Raw genomic sequence first — 24,763 nt, 5'->3', positions numbered from 1 at the left:
GGATTTTATGGCAATGAATTAACGAGCCCCCATTCCTTATCCAACTGATATCAAAACTACTCCCCCCATACTCAAGCCTGGAAAATACCAAAGGCACTCTGTCATGAGTTCAACAACATGGTACATACACGCTACTAGTTTCCTTACTCTTTCCTTTATTACCTTTTGCTCCAAGTGAGTTGACAATGTAATCCTTTATGAATTGCATTACCTGAATACTCAGTTGCATTCTATTAGAAGCATTACAATAATGAAAAGGGTTCTAGAGTTAACAAACTTTCAAATTTGCAAGAGGCATATTTTATGCTCTGCAAATAGTACACAATTGCAAAGGTTGCAAAGCTTAACTTATTTCCTTGCTGTCATAATATCTGAAAGCTAATTTTTGCTTGCTGGACAGACAAATTCAGTAGCTTTTGAAGAACTATTGCAGATTTGACTCACTTGCAGATCTTTCTTCCTCAAACATAAACAGCATTTCTGGCAGTTCCCAAAAAAAAAAGATTTTTTTGGCAACCTTTCAGGAAGTGCTGCTTGAAGTCATGTATGGAAATCTGTGCAATTGACTCTGATTTCTCGGTTCAAAACAAGCTCATTTCATTCTGCTCGTCCAGAGTGATTCTCGCAAGTTTTTGTTGAAAGGACAGCACCTTATTCTACAGTTAGACTATTATTTAATATACCTGAACATCTACAGAGCTATTTCAGCTGGGTGAAGCAGTAAAGCCACAAACAAAAGCAGTGCTTGCTACTCGCATGAAACTTGAGCAAAACATTCAAAACTCTTCCACGGTGAAGGGAGCTTTTGAGCAGCTGGACATTTAAACTCAATAAGGTAAGTGTGCTGCATCAGAAGTGTGCATTTGCCTGCATAATGTATTTCTCCCTGGTTGAATTTGAGAGCAGAATGATGCAAATAAAGAAGGAAAACATTTGGAAAACAATTAGAAGTGAGGATCATTGAGAAGAGTGAATATCGCAGAAAGTGGGTGCCTGTGCACAGAAACTAATTTTGACTCTTTAGGCTGCCATTGTTGAGTTACATAACCTGTTGATTACTGTCTGGGCAAGCACCTTTCAGCTATTTATTTTTTTTCTGTTTGACTTTGCTCAATTGAAAAATTAATGTTGCTGAAATCTGGAAGCGGAATTCAAGAGGCTAAAGACCCTTAGAACTGTCTAAAAGAATCAATTACTTGGTGTCTTTGAGCAACAACTCTGAGAAATGATTGTTCCATTTTGCATAACATATTTTTATATACTTATATTTAATGCAGTGTAATTTGGTAATAATGCATTCATTATAATATGTTATGGAATTGAATTTTGAAAATGTTGTATATATTGTATATATAAATAAAAATAGACTTCCTGGGTGGGATTCTGTGGGAATCGGCGGGGCGAGAAACTCCGGAGCGAAGGAGTGGCGTGAACCACTCTGGCGTCGGGCCGCCCCGAAGGTGCGGAATCCTCCGCACCTTCAGGGACGAGGCCAGCGGTGGAGTTGTTTGCTCCGTGCCGGCCGCCACAGAAGGAGCTTGGCACCACGCCAACCGGCGTCGAAGGGCCTCCGCCGGCCTGCGCGGGTTGGCGCATGCGTGGGTACACCAGCGTATGCTGGCGTCATCCCAGGGCATGCGCAGGGGGGGTTCATCTCCGCATCGGCCATCGCGGAGGTCCACAGGAGCCGATGCGGGAGAATAGAGTGCCCCCACGGTACAGGCCCACCCGTGGATCGGTGGGCCCCGATCACAGGCCAGGCCAGGGGGCCAGATCCCACCATGCTCCCCCGAGGACCCCAGAGGCCGCCCGTAGAGCCAGGTCCCACCGGTAAGTACCTGTTGTAATTTACGCCGGCGGGACTGGCCTAAAAGGGGTGGCCACTCGGCCCATTGTGGGCCGGAGAATCATGGGAGGGAGCGCTGCCAGCGGCCGCTGACGGTGATTCCCACCCCCCGCCAAATCCCCAGCGCCAGAGAATTCGGCAGCCGGCAGGGGCGGAATTCACGTCGCCCCCCCGGCGATTCTCCGACCCGGTGGGTGTTCGGAGAATCTCACCCGTTATTTTTTGATATAAATTCTACAAATTTTCTTTTCAAATGAGTTGAATTAGAATAGAATGGAATAGAATACCTACAGTGCAGACGGAGGCAATTTGGCCCATTGTGTATGCAGCGACCCTTGGAAAGAACATTCCACTTAGGCCCATGCCTCCACCCTATCCCCTCAACCCAGTAACCCTACCTAACGTTTTGGACGCTAAGAGGTAATTTAGCAAGGCCAATCCACCTATTCTGCATATCTTTGGTGGGAGGAAACTGGAGCATCCGGAGGAAACCCGCGCAGACACGGGGAGAAAGTACAAACTCCACACAGACAGTCACTCGAGGCCAGAATTGAACCCGGGTGCCTGGTGCTGTGAGGAGGAAGCAGTGCTAACCACTGTGCCACTGTGCTACCCAGAGTAATGATTTCATGGCCATTATCAGACTTTTCATTCCAGATTTTTTTATTGAATTATAACTTCACCATCTGTCATGGCAGGATTTGACCCCTAGTCCCCAGATCTTGCCCTGGCTCTCTGGATTACTAGTTGAAGGACAATATTACTGCACCACTGATACACCAGATTTAAAATGAAAACTTAGGTCTGTTCTCAAGCTGAAAGAGAAAGCACAGTGCCTGCACTGTCACCGTGTCAGTCTCCTTGCAGATCATTGCTGCATTTGTGTTGTTGAGAGCCTTCATATGGGCAACATTGCTATTGTTAGTGATTAATTCAAACAATAGCTGGGGAACAGAGCAACAGGCATATATTTTGCCATCTTCATATTCATCGAACGCAGTCTCATTTATCCCTGAAAGGATACCATAAACTATAGTGCGACCCTTTATCAGTTATTCATTATCAGGAAAGCTTCCAAAATGTCATTTTTTATTCATCAGCCATATTTTGCACACTTTTCTGTCGTTGCTGTGGCACTGGTTAGATGATTGGAAAATATATTTGTGACAGCTGTTGTATTTTCCCCCCAAACACTATTATTATTCACAGATCTGAAACAATCTTTTTAATTCTCGAAGTATACAGGGGCAATTGATTTGGGACATGTGTTGCCAGAAGCTAGTGGCACACATAACAATTACATTTTGAACTACAATTCTTAACAAATATCTTTAATAAAGGAAAGGTTGCTGATGTGTTTTGAAAAGATCTGAGGGAATGGTTTTGACTTAAGGCATCATATTAGGTTTCTTGTAACCTTAGTGCCTGTCTTCTTTTGAAGTCACTCATTTGTGTTTTCAAAGGCTGTAGTTGCTTTGCTTTCTGCAAGTAGTGTTGTATGAGACTTTTTTTGATTTGATATTGGCTCTTAGTTTCATCTCTTTTTAACATATGTTGATGTATTGTTCGGTTGATACACCACAAACTATGGTTCAATGTAATATAGAACATAGAACATACAGTACAGAAGGAGGCCATTCGGCCTATCGAGTCTGCACTGACCCACTTAAGCCCTCACTTCCATCCTATCCCCGTAACCTAAAAAGCCCTCTTAACCTTTTTGGACACTATGGGCAACTTAGCATAGCCAATCCACCTAAGCTGCATGTCTTTGGACTGTGGGAGGAAACCGGAGCACCCGGAGGAAACCCACACAGACACGGGGAGAATGCAGACTCCGCACAGACAGTGACCCAGCGGGGAATCAAACCTGGGACCCTGGTGCTATGAAGCCACAGTGCTATCCACTTGTGCTGCCATGCTGCCCACAATCAAAAAGATGCACAGGCTTTTCGCAATAACTTCATTGCAATGTCAGCCTACTTGTGACAATAAAGATTCTTATTAAATTAGTGTGACTATCTTTTAAAAATTTGGCTCCCGATTGCAATCCAATGACTCATGTTAGTAAGGTTAAGTGTGCCAATATTGGATTTGAAATAGCTAAGTGTTGAACAACCTTCCAACACTCACTTTGAATAATCATGTGGACCTTTTTCTGATGGGCATAAATGTTACGAGTAGGGTCTCACAGAGCTGGGCCCTCAACATTTTACAATTTGTATCAATGACTTTGATGAGGGACTAAATATACAGGTGACATGGCAGAAAAGTATGTTGTGAAGAGATCATAAGGAAGTTGCAAATTAATATGGATAGATTGACTGAGTGGGAAAAAAATTGGGAAGATGGATTATAATGCGGAAAACTGTGAAGATGTTCACTTTGGCAGGAAGACTCAAAAAGTAGAATATTCCTCAAATGGAGAATGGTTGCAGAATTCCAAAGTTAGATGTTCTAACACATGAACACCAAAAGATGAGTATGCAGATACAGCAAGTAATTAAAAGACTAGTGGAATGCTATCCTTTATTACAAAAGGAATTGAACATAAAAGTAAGGATATTATGCTTCAGTTATACAAAGCATTGGTGAGACATCTTGAACTGTGGACTGCTTATTTATTGAAGGATGTAAATGCATTGGAGGCGGTTCAGAGGAAGTTTATTATGTTGATAGCTGGAATGAGTAGGCTGTCTTCTGAGGAAAGGTTATATAGAACAGTACAGCACAGAACAGGCCCTTCGGCCCTCGATGTTGTGCCGAGCAATGATCACCCTACTTAAACCCACATACCCGTAACCCAACAATCCCCCCCATTAACCTTACACTACGGGCAATTTAGCATGGCCAATCCACCTAACCGGCACATCTTTGGACTGTGGGAGGAAACCGGAGCACCCGGAGGAAACCCACGCACACACGGGGAGGACGTGCAGACTCCACACAGACAGTGACCCAGCTGGGAATCGAACCTGGGACCCTGGAGCTGTGAAGCATTGATGCTAACCACCATGCTACCGTGAGGCCCTATATGAACAAGGCTTTTTCCCACTAGAGTTTAAAAGAGTGAGGGCTGACATGATTGATGTATGTAAGATTCTGAACCGTATTGACAAAGTGAATGTGGAAAGGATTTTCCTCTTGTAGGTGAGTCCAGAACTCGGGGAACTATTTGAAAATTAGGGGATGCCCTTTTCATAAAATCATCATAGAATCATAGAATTTACAGTGCAGAAGGAGGCCATTCGGCCCATCAAGTCTGCACCAGCTCTTCGAAAGAGCGCCCTACCCAAGTCCACACCTCCAACCCATCCCCATAACCCAGTAACCCCACCCAAAACTAAGGGCAATTTTGGACACGAAGGGCAATTTATCATGGCCAATCCACCTAACCTGCACATCTTTGGACTGTGGGAGGAAACTGGAGCACCTGGAGGAAACCCACGCACACACAGGGAGAACGTGCAGACTCGGCACAGACAGTGACCCAAGCTGGGAATCGAACCTGGGACCCTGGAGCTGTGAAGCAATTGTGCTAACTACTATGCTGCCATGCTGCTTTTAGGAAAGAGATGAGGAGATGTCTTTTCTGGCATAGGGTTTTGTGACTTTGGAACTCTGGGCTTCATTCTCCGCAGCCTTGCGTGGGGGTGGAGAATCTAATTTCACGCCAAAATCGGGCCAGGTACCGGTCTGGCGATTCTCTTTGACCTGAGAATCGGCATGATCACAGAGTACGCCGCGCGGCTGGGGGTCCATTGACAGAGGCCAGCCCAGCAATCCTCCACTCCCAACTGGCTGAGTTCCCGATGGCATGGAACTAACCTGGTACTGCCAGTCGGGATGCTCGCGTGGTGGCTGCGGACTCAGTCCGTGGCCGCCCTGGTGGGGGGGGCAAGGGGAATCAACAGCGGGGGAGGGGGCCTTATAGGTGGCCGGGGATTAGATCCACGCGGTCAGATGCTCGGGCGTTGGCTGATCGTTGGGGGGGGGGCCCTAATTTTTCAGTCTGCCTCCATGGTCCGAGTCCACCATGGAGCTCAGCGCAGCAGCTGGAGGCCACTGCCGTGCGCAAGGGCGGACTCAGAACCAGAAGTGCGGGGACCAGTATTCACAGCGAAAGCTGCGTGAATTACTCCGGGTCCCTGCTAGCCCCCCTGCAGGGCATTGAATTAGCTGTACTTTTATCCAGGAGTAAAACTCCAGCGTTTTTACACCGGCGTGGGGACATCGTCCAATTTTGGGAGAATCCAGCCCTCTGTTCTTCAGAATGTAGTGGGGGCAGATGTGGATAGATTCTGGATAGGCAAAGGAATCAAACATTATCGGGGATAGATGGAAATATGTAATTTGAAGCAAAAACAGGTCGACCATGAACTTATTGCATGGCGGAGTAGGGCCATGGGTCAAATTGCCGACTTCTGCTCCTACTTTTCTATTTTTAAAATAAATTTAGAGTACCCGATATTTTTTTCCAATTAAGGGGCAATTTAGCGTGGCCAATCCACTTACCATGCACATATTTAGGATTGTGGGGGTAAAACCCACGCAAACACGGGGAGAATATGCAAATTCCACATGGATAATGACCCGGGGCTGAGATCAAACCCGGGTCCTCGGTGCCATGAGGCAGCAGTGCTAACCACTGTGCCCGTGCCGTCCTGCTCCTATTTTTATATCTTCATAAAAACCATACATAGAAAAGCTGTTTCCACTTGTAAACAAGATAGTTACAATAAATTCAGTTGGGAATTTAGGAGAAACCACTTTACTCAAGAGAGTGGTTAAAATGTGGAATTTGTCGTGTGAGGGAGTAGTGAATAGCATAGATGCATTCTGTTGTAAGGCTGTTTTGTATCCCACTAAGTGGTCTGGAGGCTTGTATGTTTGAACATTAAACAGTTTATTGGTGATCCCAGAACTATATAGATTGCCAAGGTCCAGTCCTGCGTGGGTTCTGTTCCTTGTTGGCTCCTTCCAGGACCTTCTACACACATATGACTCTCTGCATCATACTATGGGTGGTTTCTCCAGTCCCATATTAACCCTTGCTCTGCCTGAATACCGTTATAATACACCTCCACCCAAATCCTTACAAACATATATTTACAATAAAATCCTTATGTCATTGCTAACCCTTTTTGTGTCGCTCAAATCTGTAGGCGGAGTTTTCCAGCCGTTCCCACCAGGAAGACGTTCCAGTCGTGCTGTTGGTGCCCCCCACCCCCGTCATGGATTTCCTGATGATTCAGGGTGTGAAAAATGGGAAACCCTGTTAACAGTGGCAGGACCAGAAGATCCCACTGCTGGCTAATGGTGCACAAAATACCACCTTCTGGCTTTCGATTTGGGTTTAATGTCATATGTACCGAGTGACAGCGAAAAGTATTGTTCTGCATACAGTCCAGACAGATCGTTCCATTCATGAAAAACATAGGACATACGATAGACACACAATGAAAATACATAGACAGAAACATCGGTTGAAGCATCCGGAGTATAGTGCGACAACAGTAGAGAACATGTGTGGAGAGATCAGTTCAGTCCATAAGAGGGTCATTCAGGAGTCTGGTAACAACGGAGAAGAGGCTGTTTTTGAATTTGTTAGTGTGTGTTCTCAGACTTTTGTATCTCCTGCCCGATGGAAGAGGTTGGAAGAGAGAATAATCCGGGTGGGAGGGGTCCTTGATTATGCTGCCCGCTTTCCCAATGCAGCGGGACAGAGTCAATGGATGGGAGATGGTTTTGTATGATGGACTGGGTCGTGTTCACGAGTCTCTTTAGTTTCTTACGCTCTTGGGCCGAGCAGTTGCCATACCAGATAGGATGCTTTCTATGGTGCATCTGTAAAAATTGGTAAGAGTTTCTAAATGCAGACAGTCTAGAGACTTGACAAGAGATTGAAAACCTAGTGGAATGGTGCAGCGATAACAATCTATCCCTCAATGCCAGCAAAACTAAAGAGCAGGTCATTGACTTCAGAAAGCAAAGTATTGTACACACCCCTGTCAGCATCCAAGGGGCTGGGGTAGAGAGAGTTAGCAGTTTCAAATTGCTAGGGGTATACATCTCCAAAAATCTGTCCTGGTCCACCCACGTCGACGCTGCCACCAAGAAAGCACAATAGCGCCTATACTCCCTCAGGAATCTAAGGAAATTCGGCATGTCCACATTAACTCTTACCAACTTTTACAGATATGCCATAGAAAGCATCCTATCTGGCTGCATCACAGCGTGGTAGGGCAACTGCTCAGCCCAAGACCGCAAGAAACTTCAGAGCCGTGAACACAGCCCAGTCCATTACATGAACCTGCCTCCCATCCATTGACTCCATCTACACCTCCTGCTTCCTGGGGAAAGCGGGCAGCATAATCAAAGACCCCTCCCACCCGGCTTACTCACTCTTCTAACTTCTTCCATCGGGCAGGAGATACAGAAGTCTGATAACACACACAAACAGATTCAAAAACAGCTTCTTTCCCACTGTTACCAGACTCCTAAACGACATTCTTATGGACTGATCTCATCAACACAACACCCATGTATGTTTCATCCGATGCCGGTAATGTAGTTACATTATGTACCTTGTGTTGCCCTGTTATGTATTTTCTTTTATTTCCTTTTCTTTTCATGCACTTAATGATCTGTTGAGCTGCTCGCAGAAAAATACTTTTCACTGTGCCTCGGTACTCAGTCTGTCATCTTTGTAGTTTTAGTCATTTTGGGATGACTTTGTCAGTTTAGAGTTGAAATTGTAGCTCTTAGTTGTCACCATTTGATTTGCTTTGTGCACTCCCTCGAGTTGAATTTCTATTTATCGACAACCATTTGCTTTGTTCGGACATGATGGGTTCGTCCCAGTCCTTCCGAAGGGAACGTTCACTCTGTTCATTTTTTGAGTGGATTCAATTTCCTTTGTCTGTGGGGTCCACCATGTTTTTGTTGGATAGTGATGTTTCAAAAATGGAACCTTTATTTCCACTTCTTTCACAATTTCAGTTAAATATTTGTTTACTCTATTTTTCCAAACCTTTTCAAGCCTATTCACCTTTTTACTCAGCTCAGCAACTGCTCTGGTGAGTTCAGTTGTCATAATTTCAGAGTTATCTGCTTTGAAAGTATAGATTTGCTCTTCTATTCTGGTATTCTCATCTTTCACGTTCTTTATATTGGATTGAAGTTCAAGAATTTCATCAGTTTTGGCTGTTAATTCTGCATTCCATCAATTATTCTGCTTCATCATCAATTCCTTTTCCTGTTCCAGGCATTTTTCACAATCCTTAATAGATACTCCTGATACTTCACCCAGTTCCGACTTTTCATCCATAAATTCATTTTCCGCATGTGAGGATTGGATCTCCACACTGTACAGTTTTTCCTTTGCAGAGCCTTATTGCTGTGTGCTGTCCTTAAAGCTGAAATTTAAAAATTTTACTTCAGTTATTTCTGAGATACATAGGGCGAGATTCTCCAATAATGGGGCTACGTCCCCCACGCCCGCGAAAAAAATGCACGCGAATCACTCCGCATTTTCCTGAAGAAAGTCCAGAGCAATTCTCCTACGTGGAGCGGGCTAGCAGGGTCCTGGATTGCACCTCGTAGCTCCGGCTGCCGATAGGGGGCCCTGCGCTTCCGGTCGGGGGTCCGCGCATGCGTACGGTGGCGGCCTATGTCGGTCGCCCCACGTGACATGACCGACTCACACAGCGGACCGGCATCAAGAAGATAGGCCTCCACCGATCGCGTGTGCCCGCGGATCGGTGGCCCCCGATCAATAGCCTGGCCGTCCTGGACGCCCCCCCCCAGGTGAATGACCCCCCCCCCCGCCCCACACCAGCATGGCCGCGGACTGAGTCCGCAGCCGCCACGCCATGTGACTGCCGGGTGGAACCATGAGAGCTCCTCACCGGTGGGAACTCAGCCAGCTGTACTTGGAGAATCGCCGCGGGGGCCTCTTTCAATGGCACCGACTGGCACCGCGTCAACCACATGCGCCCGATTGGCGGCAATTCTCCGGGGGCCGAGAGACTCGCGGGTGCGGTATCAGACTGATCTCGGTTTGATGCCCACTTTCCACCCTCGCGCTGAGCGCGATTTCGGTGCAGAGGCTCGGAGAATCCCACCCATAATACTGCTTAGTGAAAACCTCTACTTTGTCTTACAACTGGCCAACTCTTTCTTGATATTCCAGGCTCATGATTTTCATTTCTATCATGACGTTTTTCAACAATTCAGTGGTTCCCAGTGCATGTTTTTTCTTTTAGTTCCTTGAGCGTCAGCTTCAGATTTACATTTTCAAATCTTATTTATATCTTTTTATTCTCAGCCTTCAGGGGAGCTTTATCCTTGTCCTTCATGTGGTTTGACTATTGGACCGGTCTTTCTCCAATGGAGTCTTAACTTGTTTCAGTTCTGTAATTCTGCTACTTGGGGCTTCACTATCTGCTCACCGCTTAGAAGGCTCTATGCCTTCTCCTTTCAATGCCTCTTCTTTACACTCAGCTGGTTCTCCGATTTTAAGTTTGTTTCTTGTACCTCTTGCCTTCCTCCTGAAATATTGAAAATTTCAGAGTCTTCTCTACTAACTGGTTCGTCAGTTCATTCAGAGTGGCAATAAATTCATTTTGCTTCTCTTCAAACATTTCTCAAGAAAAAACTTTAACCTGAGGGATCTTTGTAGCACGGGAAGGTCCCTCAGCAGGTTTTCTAGTCGTTTGTGAAGCTCAATTATTCCATCCTAAATTTTCTTCTAATTCCACAGAGTCTCCTTCAGTCTTTTCTACTGCTCTTCCATTCTGCTGCTCATGATCATCTTCATTACCTGATACTGCTGAAGGGTTATGTACTTCTTTTGTACTTCATCTTGAAGGACAATCAGCTGTTCGTTGAACTGTTTATTTTTTTGTTGATCTGTTGCCGACTAATGTTGGTTTTAGTGCATTGCTTTGTCACTACTGATGGTTCCAACACAGCCTTTTGTGGACTAGTGTTCAAAGTTGTTTTTAACTCCTTACCGTTATCCAAGGGAATGTATTGATTCTTCAAAGAGTTTTTCAGAGCAGTGAATTCCTTGGGTACCTTTTCTGCCTGCTGTTGTGCTTGGCTGTACATCTGGGGTTCTTTGAACTCAGAATTGATACAAACATTTTCCTGCGGAATAGCTTCATTTTCTTTTTGCAGGTTTTGTTTCTTTTTGGACACCATGGAAAGCTTCCCTTCATTCACAGCCAGATATTTTTTCTGCACTGCTACTTCCTGTTGCAATTTAGGTAATATGTTGGCATTTTCAAAAATATACATTTTGAAACCTTTTGGCTGCTTCTCAAACTCTTCTTTCCTCTGCACTAAATTCTTTAGCTTGTTCATTGCATTGCAACCATCTTGTGGTTTTCTTAGGTATTATTTCCCTCGGTCTGGTGTTTCCTGACTTTCTCACTCTGGGGTCTTCTAGCCCCTTCAATGCTTCATTGGGGGTATTCTAGATCATTAAAAAATATCTGTCTCTCAACAACGGAATGTCGAAAATAATGTCAAAGGTTTTTAATACCTCACCAAATGTGGCTGATGACTCCTCCATACCTTGTATTCAGATTACTTCACTTGCAAATACACTAAACAAATATAAAAAAGTAATAACTTGTAGTTTTCCTGATTTCCAACTTGATCCTGATGTCCGCATGTGATCTACAAATTTTATTCTCTAAAATGCCCAATTTTGAGTCTCCTTTGACCCTTGTCTTACCCTATGTTGCTATAGTAGTCTTAATTTACTATCTATCCATTTTTCATGACAGGTGGGTACCTCTAATTTACTTTTCAAGATAGCTCTGCAGCAGCAGCTTCTTTTCTGCTCTTTGTTCACCCTATGTTTGTTGGGTTTTGGAGGACTCGCAAAGCTCTAGTGTGGCTGTTTTTTTCAAACTGATTCTCTCTGCAGAAAAGCACCAAAATAAGAAGCCATTTTGTGGATTTTTGAATCAGTGAAAATATACTGGAAGGTGATTTTTAAGTTGTGCCTTCAGTGTTAAAACTTACTTTTTCAGTTGAATTTGTCCACCGAGTGTTTTGGTGCTGGCTGTAGACCCATTGTTGAAGCTTCCTTCCAGATGCACTCTATTGTGTTGGCACTGATCCTGATTGCTGCTCATTTTAAAAGTTCTTTTTCTTTTTACTCTATTTTGCTCACCCTTTTTGTAATTTGGCTAGGTCCCTTGACTCTTGTTCAATCGGGTTTGGTTTTTCATCTGCACTATGGATTCTTCTCCTGCCTGTCAGCCTTCTTTCCTCTATTGAATTTTGCTTGCTGTATTGTGATCTAGCTCGGTCCCTTGACTCTGTTCGATCAGGTCTGGCAATAGACCTGCACATGCTCTGGCAGAGTCCTTCAGCTACTGCAACTTCAATAGAATTTATTTTTAGGTGATCGCCAATTATGTCTTCAATTTAGATCCACTTGTCGCAAGGCAGATTGAAGTTTCTTTACTTCTTCATGCTTTGAGATTATGGGTTCCTTCTCTACCTTCTCTGGAATTTAGGGGTTTGTCAATAACCACCATTATTTTGTAAGGTTGCTTGGTGCATCATTGAGAACTCTGGGGGCACGTATGTTTGAACAAGACCAAAGATGCATCTGGACAGATATATGAACGAGCGGGGAACAAAGGGAAGTAGAACCTTGGAAAATAGGCGACAGGTTTAGATAAAGGATCTGGATCGGTGCAGGCTGGGAGGGCCGAAGGTCCTGTTTTCTTTGTTATTCATTCTTTGTTCTACAACATAACCCATCAGTATTTTTGTCTTCAAGGTACTGCTGTGCATGGGTGCTGTGCCCATGCTGGCTCCCTCCAGACTTTTCCACACAAAGCCCACTGTCATGTGACTCTCGATATCATACTAGGGGTGGTACTGTTCTCCAGTCCCACATAAATCATTGCTCTGCCTGAACTCCCTTATATTGCAATTTAAGGGAAAGTTAGAGGGAGAAAGGGTTAGAAGCATATGCTGATATTGATAGAAAGAAAGTTGTGAGTGAACAGTGAAGTGAATCATTAACACCTTCATAGACCAGTAAGGCCAAATGGCTTGTTTGTCTGTAGTAAATTATTTATAATAGATTGTAATGCATGTCCAAAGTAAGGACTGAAGCAACAATTCAACAATACAGCTAGACAAGTGACAGCACAGATACTGGTCATTCCACAAAGTCATTAACTCAAAGAGGACAGAAAATTAAACTGTGGTGGAGAACTCTCAGCGCTCTGCTCACATAATAACCTTATATACCTTTATCAAAAGTTATGTTTCCCGACCCTCCCTGAATAGAACCTGAGCAAAAAGTATTGTAAAAGCCCTCATTGACACACACTTCTCGTAGTCATGTTTATTTTCTTCCTCGCTCTAGGAATTTCTTGCCTAATTCATAATTTTATAATAATCTTTATAATAATCTTTATTATTGTCACAAGTAGGCTTACAGTAACACTGAAATGAGGTTACTGTGAAAATTCCCTAGTCGCCACACTACGGCACCTGTTCAGGTACACAGAGCTCACTGAGCTAAATCGCTGGCTTTTAAAGCAGACCAAGCACGGTTCGATTCCCGTAGCAGCCTCCCCGGACAGGCGCCGGAATGTGACGACTAGGGGCTTTTCACAGTAACTTCATTGAAGCCTACTCGTGACAATAAGCGATTTTCATTTTGAGAGGGAGAACTCAGAATGCCCAAATTACCTAACAACATGTCTTTTGGGACTTGTGGGAGGAAAGCGGAGCACCGGAAGAAACCCACGCAGACATGGGGAGGACGTGCAGATTCTGCACAGACAGTGACCCAAGCCAGGAATTGAAACTGGGATCCTGACGCTGTGAAGCAACAGTGCTAACCATTGTGCAACCGTGCTGCCTCATTATTAAATACATTATAGACACACAGCGTCTTTAGATTCCTATTCTTCTTTGAACTAGAACTTATTTTAGATATTTTTAATCAGTTTTGATTGGATCCACAAATCAACTAATTTCCAGGTGCTATTAGCGTCACTTCAATTAATTTTTTTTGGAGCTATTTGGACGATAGCCAAACTATCCAATTACGCTATTGGACGACACCTCCCCTCGCCCACGTCTCCCCCTTCCTCTTCGGCCAAATCCCTGTGGTTACTTCATGCAAGTGGGGTAAATTAAGTGAAGAACCTTTGCCAAGACAGTTGAGTTAGATTGACACAATTCATCTAATTTTTAAATGTCAAGCCAAAGTAAAGGTTCATCTAAAATCCGAGTATGAACTTATTGTCAAAAGTTCATTAAGATAGTGCCGTCAGAAGGGGAATATCTGTCTTCTAATTAGAATGCACAGATGCAAATGAGGCCATATTAGAATAATCCAGAAACAAAATTACCCTAAATATTATGATAAGCACACTTCAATGTGAGTTTTGTAACTATAATACAGAATTTGTTTTTGTTGGTTATAAAGGGCGATCATTTGTCTAATTAACCTGCTGCCCATATGCAAACTCAATATAATTTACATGATTAATGATAGTCATTTCAAATAGCATAACAAGCAAACTGTCCAAGTTTCACACCAGCAGGACAGAGTATTTTGGAGCAAAAATAAAGATGTGTCCTGTGGTGTAGCAAGGTTAAGTTTCTCGTATGTTCAGTTTCCAAACTTAGTCACGTCAGTGGGGAAGGTGGAGAGCAGAGGTCAGATCCTTCCACACAGGAGACAAGGAGGTTGAAGCAGCTGATCAAAGAAGGGACAAATCGGAGGTTTCTTTCCTGCCTCACTCATGCTAAAATATGATGCAAAGGAAAAGGGCAACTTTACCGAGAAATAAATGGAAACGGGAAATGCCATTAGTAATAATGCAACTGACATTGATCAACCTCTGTAAAGTACAACTGAAGAAATGAAATTAAATGATAGTCGCTTATTGTCACAAGTAGGCTTCAATGAAGTTACTGTGAATAGCCCCTAATCACCACATTCCGGTGCCTGACCGGGGAGGCTGGTACAGGAACTGAACCGTGCTGCCGGCCTGCCTTGGTTTGCTTTCAAAGCCAGCCTGTGCTAAACCAGCCCCTGAATAATACGTAATTGCAGTCATCTTCATCCAGAAATGCCAAGTGAGTGCTTCATCTTGTATTCTTCCCGGGTTATTGAAGAAACCACTCTTCAGCCAAATTGATCTGAAGAAACGATTGAGTTACTGGGTGCAGCAAAGGCTATGGACCGTGACAAACCCCTGGTGGCTGTGCTGAAGGCTCCAGCCAACATTTTCCAGTACACCTCCGATATTAGCAACTGCCTGACAAAGTGGAAGAATGCTCATTTATGTCCTGTTGACAAAAGAGCAGAACAAATTGAATTGGATAAAGTAATGCCCCATCAATTTACTTTAATTCATTGGCATGATGCCATCAGCATCACAGCAGAATTTGAGTGAGGGAGGTGTCATAATATCCAGCCATGTATATAATGAGATGCAGACAGGCAGTGATTGACACACAGGATGACCAATGAACACACAATACAGAACAACCAATCACCAGACAGGACACCACCACAATAAAGCCCACAGGGCATTAAGACTCTCTCTCAGGACCCAGCTACTGAGACAGTCAGAGTGCACAAGTTAGTCAGCACTATTACCATGCGGTAGCTAGTAAGTCTGGTCAAGCCAGTAAAAGGTCATCAGTTAGATTAGTAGAGTGTGAACCCAGAGCTGAACATGTACAGCAGTCCACTAGTTAAATAAAACAGTGTTGGATCATCTCCTGTGTCAGACGTCTGTTTCTAGCTTCAATGCATCCAGTTGCAGTCAACGTCGAACCAACCTGCCTAACACATCATGGTACCTGAGTGCTATTAATCCTAACGAACCTACCTCGAGTGAATCTGCAATGACCAGCAAGCAGCCATCCAGCGAAATGGAAAACATCCAGCCTCCTCCGCAGCTCCACATCTCCGGCAAACTCGCCGCCAATTGGAAATTCTTCAAGCAAAAGTTCCTCCTGTATATCGAGGCCACCGACCTTGAGGCAGCATCAGATGCCAGGAAGATCGCGCTATTCCTGTCAACTGTGGGGGATCAGGCCATCCAGATCTACAACTCGTTTGCTGATGGCGAAGACAAGACAAAGTTCAGCATCGAAGCCTGAGCATCGAGGAGAGTGGCCATTTCGAGCGCTTTTCCCGGGTCCCTACGCATGCGCGGCATGACGACGAGGCCGAAAACCCTAATGCGCAGGTGCGTACCTTAGCCGACCGCACTACACATGCGCAATGCGCTCAGAACGCGCTGACTTCAGTGTCATGACATGTCCGAATTGTGGCACCGCCCCTTTAAAGCGGCAATGTCTAGTCAAAGGACGGCGATGTCTACAGTGTGGGAAGTCTGGTCATTATGTGGTCTTCTGAAGGTCTGCTCCACCGATCATCAGCCAGCAATCCCAGCTGCGGCGCAGAAGTTTCCGCTCGGTACAACAAGGCATGCAGGATTCTGATCCCGACAGCCCAACAGACCCCGATACTAATTGCCTCGAGTCTCCATATCGGGTGGGCATCATAACCACACGCGAGCTGGTCTCCACCGCACCTGCAAACCACCTTTCGATCCTCAGTGTGGATCCCGACGACGAGTGGTGTGCTATCCTCACAGTCAACCAGGCTCGCATCCAATTTAAACTGGACACCGGCGCGTCTGCGAACCGCATATCACAGTCAGATCTCGACAGCATCCGTGCCCAACCACCCATTCTTCCATGAGCCTGCCAGCTCCTTGACTACAATGACAATGCCACAGCTGCCAGTGGATCATGTCAGCTAGGGGTATCTCACAAGGCAATCAAGGCAACATTACTATTCGAGATCGTCCGGCCTGACAGGGCATCCCTGCACGGTGCTCGGGCCTGCAAGTTCCTGAATCTGGTCCAGCGAGTCCACACCATGTCCTCGACAACGGCGACTGCCTCGCCCTATGTGAATCTCCAAACCAAGATAGACAACATTCTCACGCAATACCACAACATGTTTGATGGATTGGCACGCTCCCATATCGCTAGAAGATATTGCTCAAGCCGAACACCACCCCAGTGATCCATGCACCACGCCAGGTGCCGGCTCCTCTCAAGAATCATCTGAAAAAGCAGCTACAAGACCTCCAAGACCAGGGCATCATCTCAAAGGTCACGGAACCAACAGACTGGGTCAGCTCCATGGTCTGCGTAAAAAAACCCTCTGGTGAACTCCGCATTTACATTGATCCCAAAGACCTGAACCGCAACATCATGCGAGAGCACTACCCGATCCCGAAGCATGAAGAGTTAACCAGTGAGATGGTTCCTGCCAAATTCTACCAAGCTGGACGCCTCCCGTGGCTTCTGGCAAATACAACTGGACGAGTCCAGTCGGAAGCTGTGCACGTTCAACACTCCGTTCGGCCGCTATTGCGACAACCGCATACCTTTCGGTATCATATCAGCTTCTGAAGTATTTCATTGCATTATGGAGCAAATGATGGAGAGCATCGAGGGGGTGCGGGTCTATGTGGACGACATGATCATCTGGTACACAACGCCCGAGGATTACATCGCTCGCCTCAAACAGGTCTTCCAGCGGATTCATGACAATGGCCTCCAGCTCAACAGGGCCAAATGTTTATTTGGTTGATCCGCTATCAAGCTTCTGGGCGACCACATTTCACAGCTGGGTGTGTAACCTGACGCCGACAAGGTACTGGCGATCAACGCCATGAAGACCCCGGAGGACAAGAAGGTGGTCCTACGCTTCCTCGGGATGGTAAATTTTCTCGGGAAATTCATTCCCAATATAGCAGCCCACACCACGGCCCTCCGGCATCTTGTAAAGAAGTCAACAGTGTTCCAGTGGCTTCCCGCACATGAAAAGGAGTGGCTTGAGCTGAAGGCGAAGCTCACCACAACCCCAGTACTGGCGTTCTTTGACCCAACTAAGGACACCAAGATATCCACTGATGCAAGCCAGGACGGCATTGGGGCGGTGCTCCTCCAGCGAGATGACTCCTCGTCCTGGGCTCCAGTGGCATATGCCTCCAGGGCCATGACGCCGACTGAGCAACAGTATGCCCAGATCGAAAAGAAGTGCTTGGGTCTCCTGACAGGAATAGTCAAGTTTCATGACTATGTATACGGCCTGCCAAAGTTCACGGTGGAAACAGTCCACAGGCCTTTAGTCCACATAATCCAGAATGACATGACACCTCTTCCAGTGAATTCTTCTTCGTCTCCGCTGATATAACTTCAAACTCGTCTACACACCTGGTAAGGAGCTGATCATCGCAGATGCCCGATCCCGATCCATCACCACGCCGTGTGCAACTTCATCTGCCACATAGAGGCACAGGTGCAGTTGTGTGCCAGCAACCTACCAGCCACTGATGAACGAGTGGTCCAAATACGCCAAGAAACTACCAAAAATCCTCTACTGCAACGCGTGATGCAACACCTCGCCCATGGCTGGCAAAAGGGGCAATGTCCCCAGTTCTTTAACATTAAGGACGAGTTAACGGTTGTTGAGGGAATCCTTCTTAAACTGGACAGTATCGTCCTTCCTCAAAGCATGCGAGCTATGGTGCTCGGACAGACCCATGAGGGTCACCTTGGGGTCGAAAAATGTCGACGCAGAGCTCGGGAGGCGGTTTATTGGCCGGGCATCAACCAGGACATTGCCGACACGGTCCTCAACTGCACAACCTGCCAGATGTTTCAACCGGCTCAGCACAAGGAAACACTGCAACATCACAAGATTGTGACCTCTCCGTGGTCTAAAGTGGGGATAGACCTCTTTCACGCCAATGGGCGTGACTACGTGCTCTTGATCGACTACTTCTCCAGTTACCCGGTAGTGGTGAAATTGTCCGACCTCACGTCCAAGTCCGTCATCAAAGCCTGCAAAGAGACGGTTGCCAGGCATGGGACACCGCTCATAGTAATGAGTGACAACATTCCATGTTTCTACAGCTAAGAGTGTTCCGACTTTGCACGATCCTACAACTTCAGTCACATCACCTCCAGTCCCCATTACCCGCCATCGAACGGGAAGGCCGAGAAAGGGGTCCATATTGTCAAGCGGTTGTTGTGCAAGGCTACAGACTCAGCCTCCGCTTTCAACTTGGCGCTGCTGGCATACAGGGCAACCCCTCTGTCGACTGGTTTGTCTCCGGCGCAGCTGTTCATGAATCGCAACCTGAGGACGACTGTTCCAGCCATCCATATTCCAGACCTTGACCACCTCACGGTGCTGCAAAAGGTGCAGCGGTCCAGGGACCAGCGGAAGATTATGTTTGATGCTCATGCCACGGATCTGCCTACGCTGGCTCCAGCAGATGATGTTCGTGTCCAGTTGCCTGAGGGAGGTTGGTCAGCCCCAGCTGTTGTTGTCAGGAAGGCCGCCCCCAGGTCTTTCATTGTTCAAATGGCTGACGGCTCCATTCTCCGGCGCAGCAGGAGGGCGCTGCGGAGAGTTCCCCGCCCACCACCTGATCGCATTGCTCCGCCGGTTATCATGCTTCCTCCGGACGTCTCCTGCCACGAGGCCACCGATCTGCCAGCGATCCCGCCTGTCCACGAGGCCACCGCAATGGCAGCAATCCTGCCTGTCCACGAGGCCACCACAATGGCAGCAATCCCGCCTGTCCACGAGGCCACCGCAATGGCAGCAATCCCACCTGTCCACGAGACCACCGCAATGGCAGCAATCCCGCCTGTCCACGACACCGCCACAATGGCAGCAATCCCGCCTGTCCACGAGGCCACCGCAATGGCAGCAATCCCGCCTGTCCATGAGACCACCGCAATGGCAGCGATCCCACCTGTCCACGAGGCCACTGCAATGGCAGCAATCCCGCCTGTCCATGAGACCACCGCAATGGCAGCAATCCCGCCTGTCCACGAGGCCACCGCAATGGCAGCAATCCTGCCTGTCCACGAGGCCACCGCAATGGCAGCAATCCTGCCTGTCCACGACACCGCCGCAATGGCAGCAATCCCGCCTGCCCACGACACCGCCACAATGGCAGCAATCCCGCCTGTCCACGAGGCCACCGCAATGGCAGCAATCCCGCCTGTCCACGAGGCCACCGCAATGGCAGCAATCCCGCCTGTCCACGAGGCCACCGCAATGGCAGCAATCCCGCCTGTCCACGAGGCCACCGCAATGGCAGCAATCCCGCCTGTCCACGAGACCACCGCAATGGCAGCAATCCCACCTGTCCACGAGGCCACCGCAATGGCAGCAATCCCACCTGTCCACGAGGCCACCGCAATGGCAGCAATCCCGCCTGTCCACGACACCGCCACAATGGCAGCAATCCCGCCTGTCCACAAGGCCACCGCAATGGCAGCAATCCCGCCTGTCCACGAGGCCACCGCAATGGCAGCAATCCTGCCTGTCCACGAGGCCACCACAATGGCAGCAATCCCGCCTGTCCACGAGGCCACCACAATGGCAGCAATCCCACCTGTCCACGAGACCACCGCAATGGCAGCAATCCCACCTGTCCACGAGACCACCGCAATGGCAGCGATCCCACAGCAATCCCGCCTGTCCACGACACCGCCACAATGGCAGCAATCCCGCCTGTCCATGAGACCACCGCAATGGCAGCAATCCTGCCTGTCCACGAGGCCACCGCAATGGCAGCAATCCCGCCTGTCCACGAGGCCACCACAATGGCAGCAATCCCGCCTGTCCACGAGGCCACCGCAATGGCAGCAATCCCACCTGTCCACGAGGCCACCGCAATGGCAGCAATCCCGCCTGTCCACGTGCCAGCATCTCCTGCTCCACCTCTGCGGCGATCGACAAGAATTTGTCGCCCGCCTCAAAGACTGAATCTATAGATTTAACTCTTGTACATTTTGTTTGTTTGCTCTGTATCTGCACGATAGACACCTTCCCATGTACATATGTTCATTAACTCACCACCTGTACATAGTCAGGCATGTATATACCTCCACGTTCCACAATTTATTTTGAAAAAGGGGAGATGTCATAATATCCACTCATGTATATAATGTGATACAGACAGGCAGTGATTGAGACACAGGATGACCAATGAACACACAACACAGAACAACCAATCACCAGACAGGACACCACCGCTATAAAGCCCATAGGGCATTAAGACTCTGTCTCAGGACCCAGCTACTGAGACAGTCAGAGTGCACAAGTTCGTGAGCACTATCACCATGCGGTAGCTAGTAAGTCTAGTCGAGCCAGTAAGAGGTCATCAGTTAGATTAGTGGAGTGTCAAACCACAGGTGAACATGTACAGCAGTGCACTAGTTAAATAAAACAGTGTTGGATCATCTCCTGTGTCAGACGTCTGTTTCTAGCTTCACTGCATCCAGTTGCAGTCAACATTGAATCAACCTGCCTAACACATCAGGAGGCACCAAAGAGCCCTAGTAAAATTGAAGTACATTGTCATTGAGGGATGCGGGGTGGGGGGGGGGGGGGGGGGGGGGGGTGAAGGGGAACTCTCCACTGGTTGGAATCATACTTTGCAAAAAGAAAGATCTTAAAGGCCAATCAGCCCCAGGACAACATTGGAAGAGTTCCTTCAGGCAGTCTCCTAAACCTAGCTGCCTTCAGCCGCTTCATGAATTATCTTTCCTTCATCTTAAAGGTCAGAAGTGGGGATTTATGCTGATAATTGGACAATATTCAGTACTACTTGTGATTCCTCGGATAACAATACAGCCAGTGCCCATGTGCAGCAGATCTGAGGCAACCATTGAACTTGGGCCAACAACATCTTCAGGAGAAATTCTATTCACTTCCTCTTGCCATTCAATTTTATCAGAATAAAGGCAGCTCCAATAACACTCAAACAGTTCAACACAACCAGGACAAAATAGCCCACTTATCAGAATCTCGTCTGCTACACTAAGCATTCACTCTCTCCACTATCAATGCATTGTTCTTGCAGTGTGTACCTTTTACATTATGCACTATAACCAACTTGCCCAAGGATTCTTTGACAGCACCTCGCTGAACTCTACCGTCTAGAAAGACCAGAGCAATAGGTGCAAGGGCAGCAGGGTAGCATGGTGGTGGGCAGCAGGGTAGCATGGTGGTGGGCAGCAGGGTAGCATGGTGGTTAGCATAAATGCTTCACAGCTCCAGGGTCCCAGGTTCGATTCCCGGCTGGGTCACTGTCTGTGTGGAGTCTGCACGTCCTCCCCCTGTGTGCGTGGGTTTCCTCCGGGTGCTCCGGTTTCCTCCCACAGTCCAAAGATGTGCAGGTTAGGTGGATTGGCCATGCTAAATTGCCCGTAGTGTCCTAATAAAAAAGTAAGGTTAAGGGGGGGGTTGTTGGGTTACGGGTATAGGGTGGATACGTGGGTTTGAGTAGGGTGATCATGGCTCGGCACAACATTGAGGGCCGAAGGGCCTGTTCTGTGCTGTACTGTTCTATGTTCTATGTTCTATGAAACACTTCCGTGTCCAAACTCCTCTCCAAATGACGCACTATTCCAAATTAGAAGTATATCACTGTTGCGTCATCATTACTGGATAAAAATCCTGGAATTCCCTCCCTAATATCACGGTGAGTGTACCCTCATCATAAAAACTGAAACAGTTCAAGAAAGAGGCTTGCCACCACCATTTCTCAAGGGTAATTAGGATGTGCTTTTAATTCTGGCCTTGCAAGTGACAGCCACGTGCTGTGAATGCATAAAAACATTATTGCAGCAATGTGTGTTTATTTCCTTGGAAAATACATTTAGTCCTATAGAAGGCAATTGGAACTGGATCAATCATTAGTTTTAAATTTGAGATGGGTAGACTTTTCTGAGCCAAAGCTGTTAAGGGCAGCTGTTAGGGGAAGCACAGTGGCATAGTGGTTAGCACTGCTGCCTCACAGCACAAGGGATCCTGGCGCAATTCCAGCCCTGGTGACTGCCTGTGCGGAGTCTGCATGTTCTCCCTGTGTCTGCATGGGTTTTCCCCGGGTGCTCCAGTTTCCTTCGCAGTCCTAAAATATGCAGGTTAGGTGGATTATCCACGCCAAGTTGCCCCTTAGTGTCTAAAATGATAGCTGGGGTTACTGGGTTATGGGAATAGGTGTGTGTGTGTGTGTGTGGGGGGGGGGGGGGGCAGGTAGGGTGCTCTTTTGGAGGGTTGGTTGCAGACTTGATGGGTCAAATGGCCTCCATCTGCACTGTAGGGATTCTATGATTTCTATGATACGAGTCAAAGATGGGTATAATCTCATTGAATGGCAGAACAGATTCAAGGGTCAAATGGCCCACCCCAGTTCTAATGTCCCAGGCATCTATATTCAAAGATACTGTGATCTCTGGGAATTTCCCAGTCATGGAAAAACTTCAGAGTAATGCTTATGACCATGGTTTTACACATCCTATCAGATATTACACTATTACAGATACATTACACTCACTTCAGTACAATGTCCACCTCTGATTTCTGCGTTGTACTATCAGCTATAATATAACCTGGTTATTTTTTGTACCTGGCTGCAATATTGTAGTGATCATTATACATGAACCCATGAATCTCTTTGGACCTCCAATATTCCTAACTTTTCACTTTATATAAAATAGTCAGAATAACCACATGGAAAAAGAGAGGGAATAATAAAAGACTCGGAATACGAGTTCTGAAAAAAAGACCATGGCCTGAATTTACACAACAGCGTAGAGCCTCTCTGTCATTGCAAAAATCGAAGAAGAGGCTGAAATATGGTGGACCCAGACCCAAAACGCTATGACCAAGAAAGCACAACCGCGCCTATACTTCCTCAGGGAACTAAGGAAATTCAGCATGTCCACATTAACCCTTACCAACGTTTACAGATGCACCATCGAAAGCATCCCATCGGGCTGCATCACATCCTGGTATGGCAACTGCTCGGCCCAGGACCGCAAGGAACTTCAGAGAGTCGTGAATACCGCCCAGTCCATCACACGGACCTGCCTCCCATCCATTGACTCCATCTACACCTCCCGCTGCCTGGGGAAAGTGGGCAGCATAATCAAGGATCCCTCCCACCCGGCTTACTCACTCTTCCAACTTCTTCCATCGGGCAGGAGATACAAAAGTCTGAGAACACGCACAAACAGATTCAAAAATATCTTCTTCCCCGCTGTTACCGGACTCCAATGGACTGATCTGATTAATACTATGCTCCTGTATGCTTCACCCAATGCCGGTGTCTATGTATTTACATTGTGCACATTGTGTTGCCCTATTACGTATTTTCTTTCTTTTGTATTTCCATGTACTAAATGATCTGTTTGAGCTGCTCGCAGAAAAATACTTTTCACCGTACCTCAGTACATGCGACAATAAATAAATCCAATCACCTGAGGTGTGGTGATCCATAGATCAATTCACCACCAGCCAGCTCTACCCCTCAATGGGAAAGCTGCCGATGGTCATCTGGGTCTATGGTGACTTTACCTTACCAGCAATACAGAGCCTCTTTACAGTGGAGCTCCCTATTTTAATAGACTGAAGTAGTTAACATATGAAAAGGAAATGAAATTTGCTTATTATCACAAGTAGGCTTCAAATGAAGTTACTGTGAAAAGCCCCTACAGTGAAGCTACATGGAACAAAGTACAGCACAGTAACAAATGAAGTTACTGTGAAAAACATATTCCATTAGAACAAAGAACAAAGAACAAAGAAAAGTACAGCACAGGAACAGGCACTTCGGCCCTCCAAGCCTGCGCCGACCATGCTGCCCGGCTAAACTAAAATCTTCTACACTTCCAGGGTCCGTATTCCTCTATTCCCAACCTATTCATGTATTTTAATATGTATTAGACCATAGGGAATAGGAACAGAAGTAAGCTGTTCGACCCCTTGAACCTGCTCTGCTATTCAATAGGATGATG

At 46.7% G+C, this 24,763-nt stretch overlaps 1 protein-coding gene across 1 annotated transcript in view; it reads left to right on the top strand.

Moving 5' to 3' along the window:
• The first annotated feature begins 577 nt into the window (after positions 1-577).
• The window catches only part of angpt2b (angiopoietin 2b), a 278,028-nt gene continuing 253,842 nt past the window's right edge, over positions 578-24,763 (top strand). Inside the window, exon 1 of the mRNA XM_038801179.1 lies at positions 578-835. The gene's annotated coding sequence lies outside the window, so the exon portion shown is untranslated. The remainder of the gene's footprint in view (positions 836-24,763) is intronic.

Source organism: Scyliorhinus canicula, chromosome 1 (genome assembly GCF_902713615.1).
Source record: "Scyliorhinus canicula chromosome 1, sScyCan1.1, whole genome shotgun sequence".
NCBI lineage: Eukaryota > Metazoa > Chordata > Chondrichthyes > Carcharhiniformes > Scyliorhinidae > Scyliorhinus > Scyliorhinus canicula.
The sequence above is the reverse complement of the archived record's forward strand: the minus strand, read 5'-3'. Positions and strand labels throughout refer to the sequence as shown.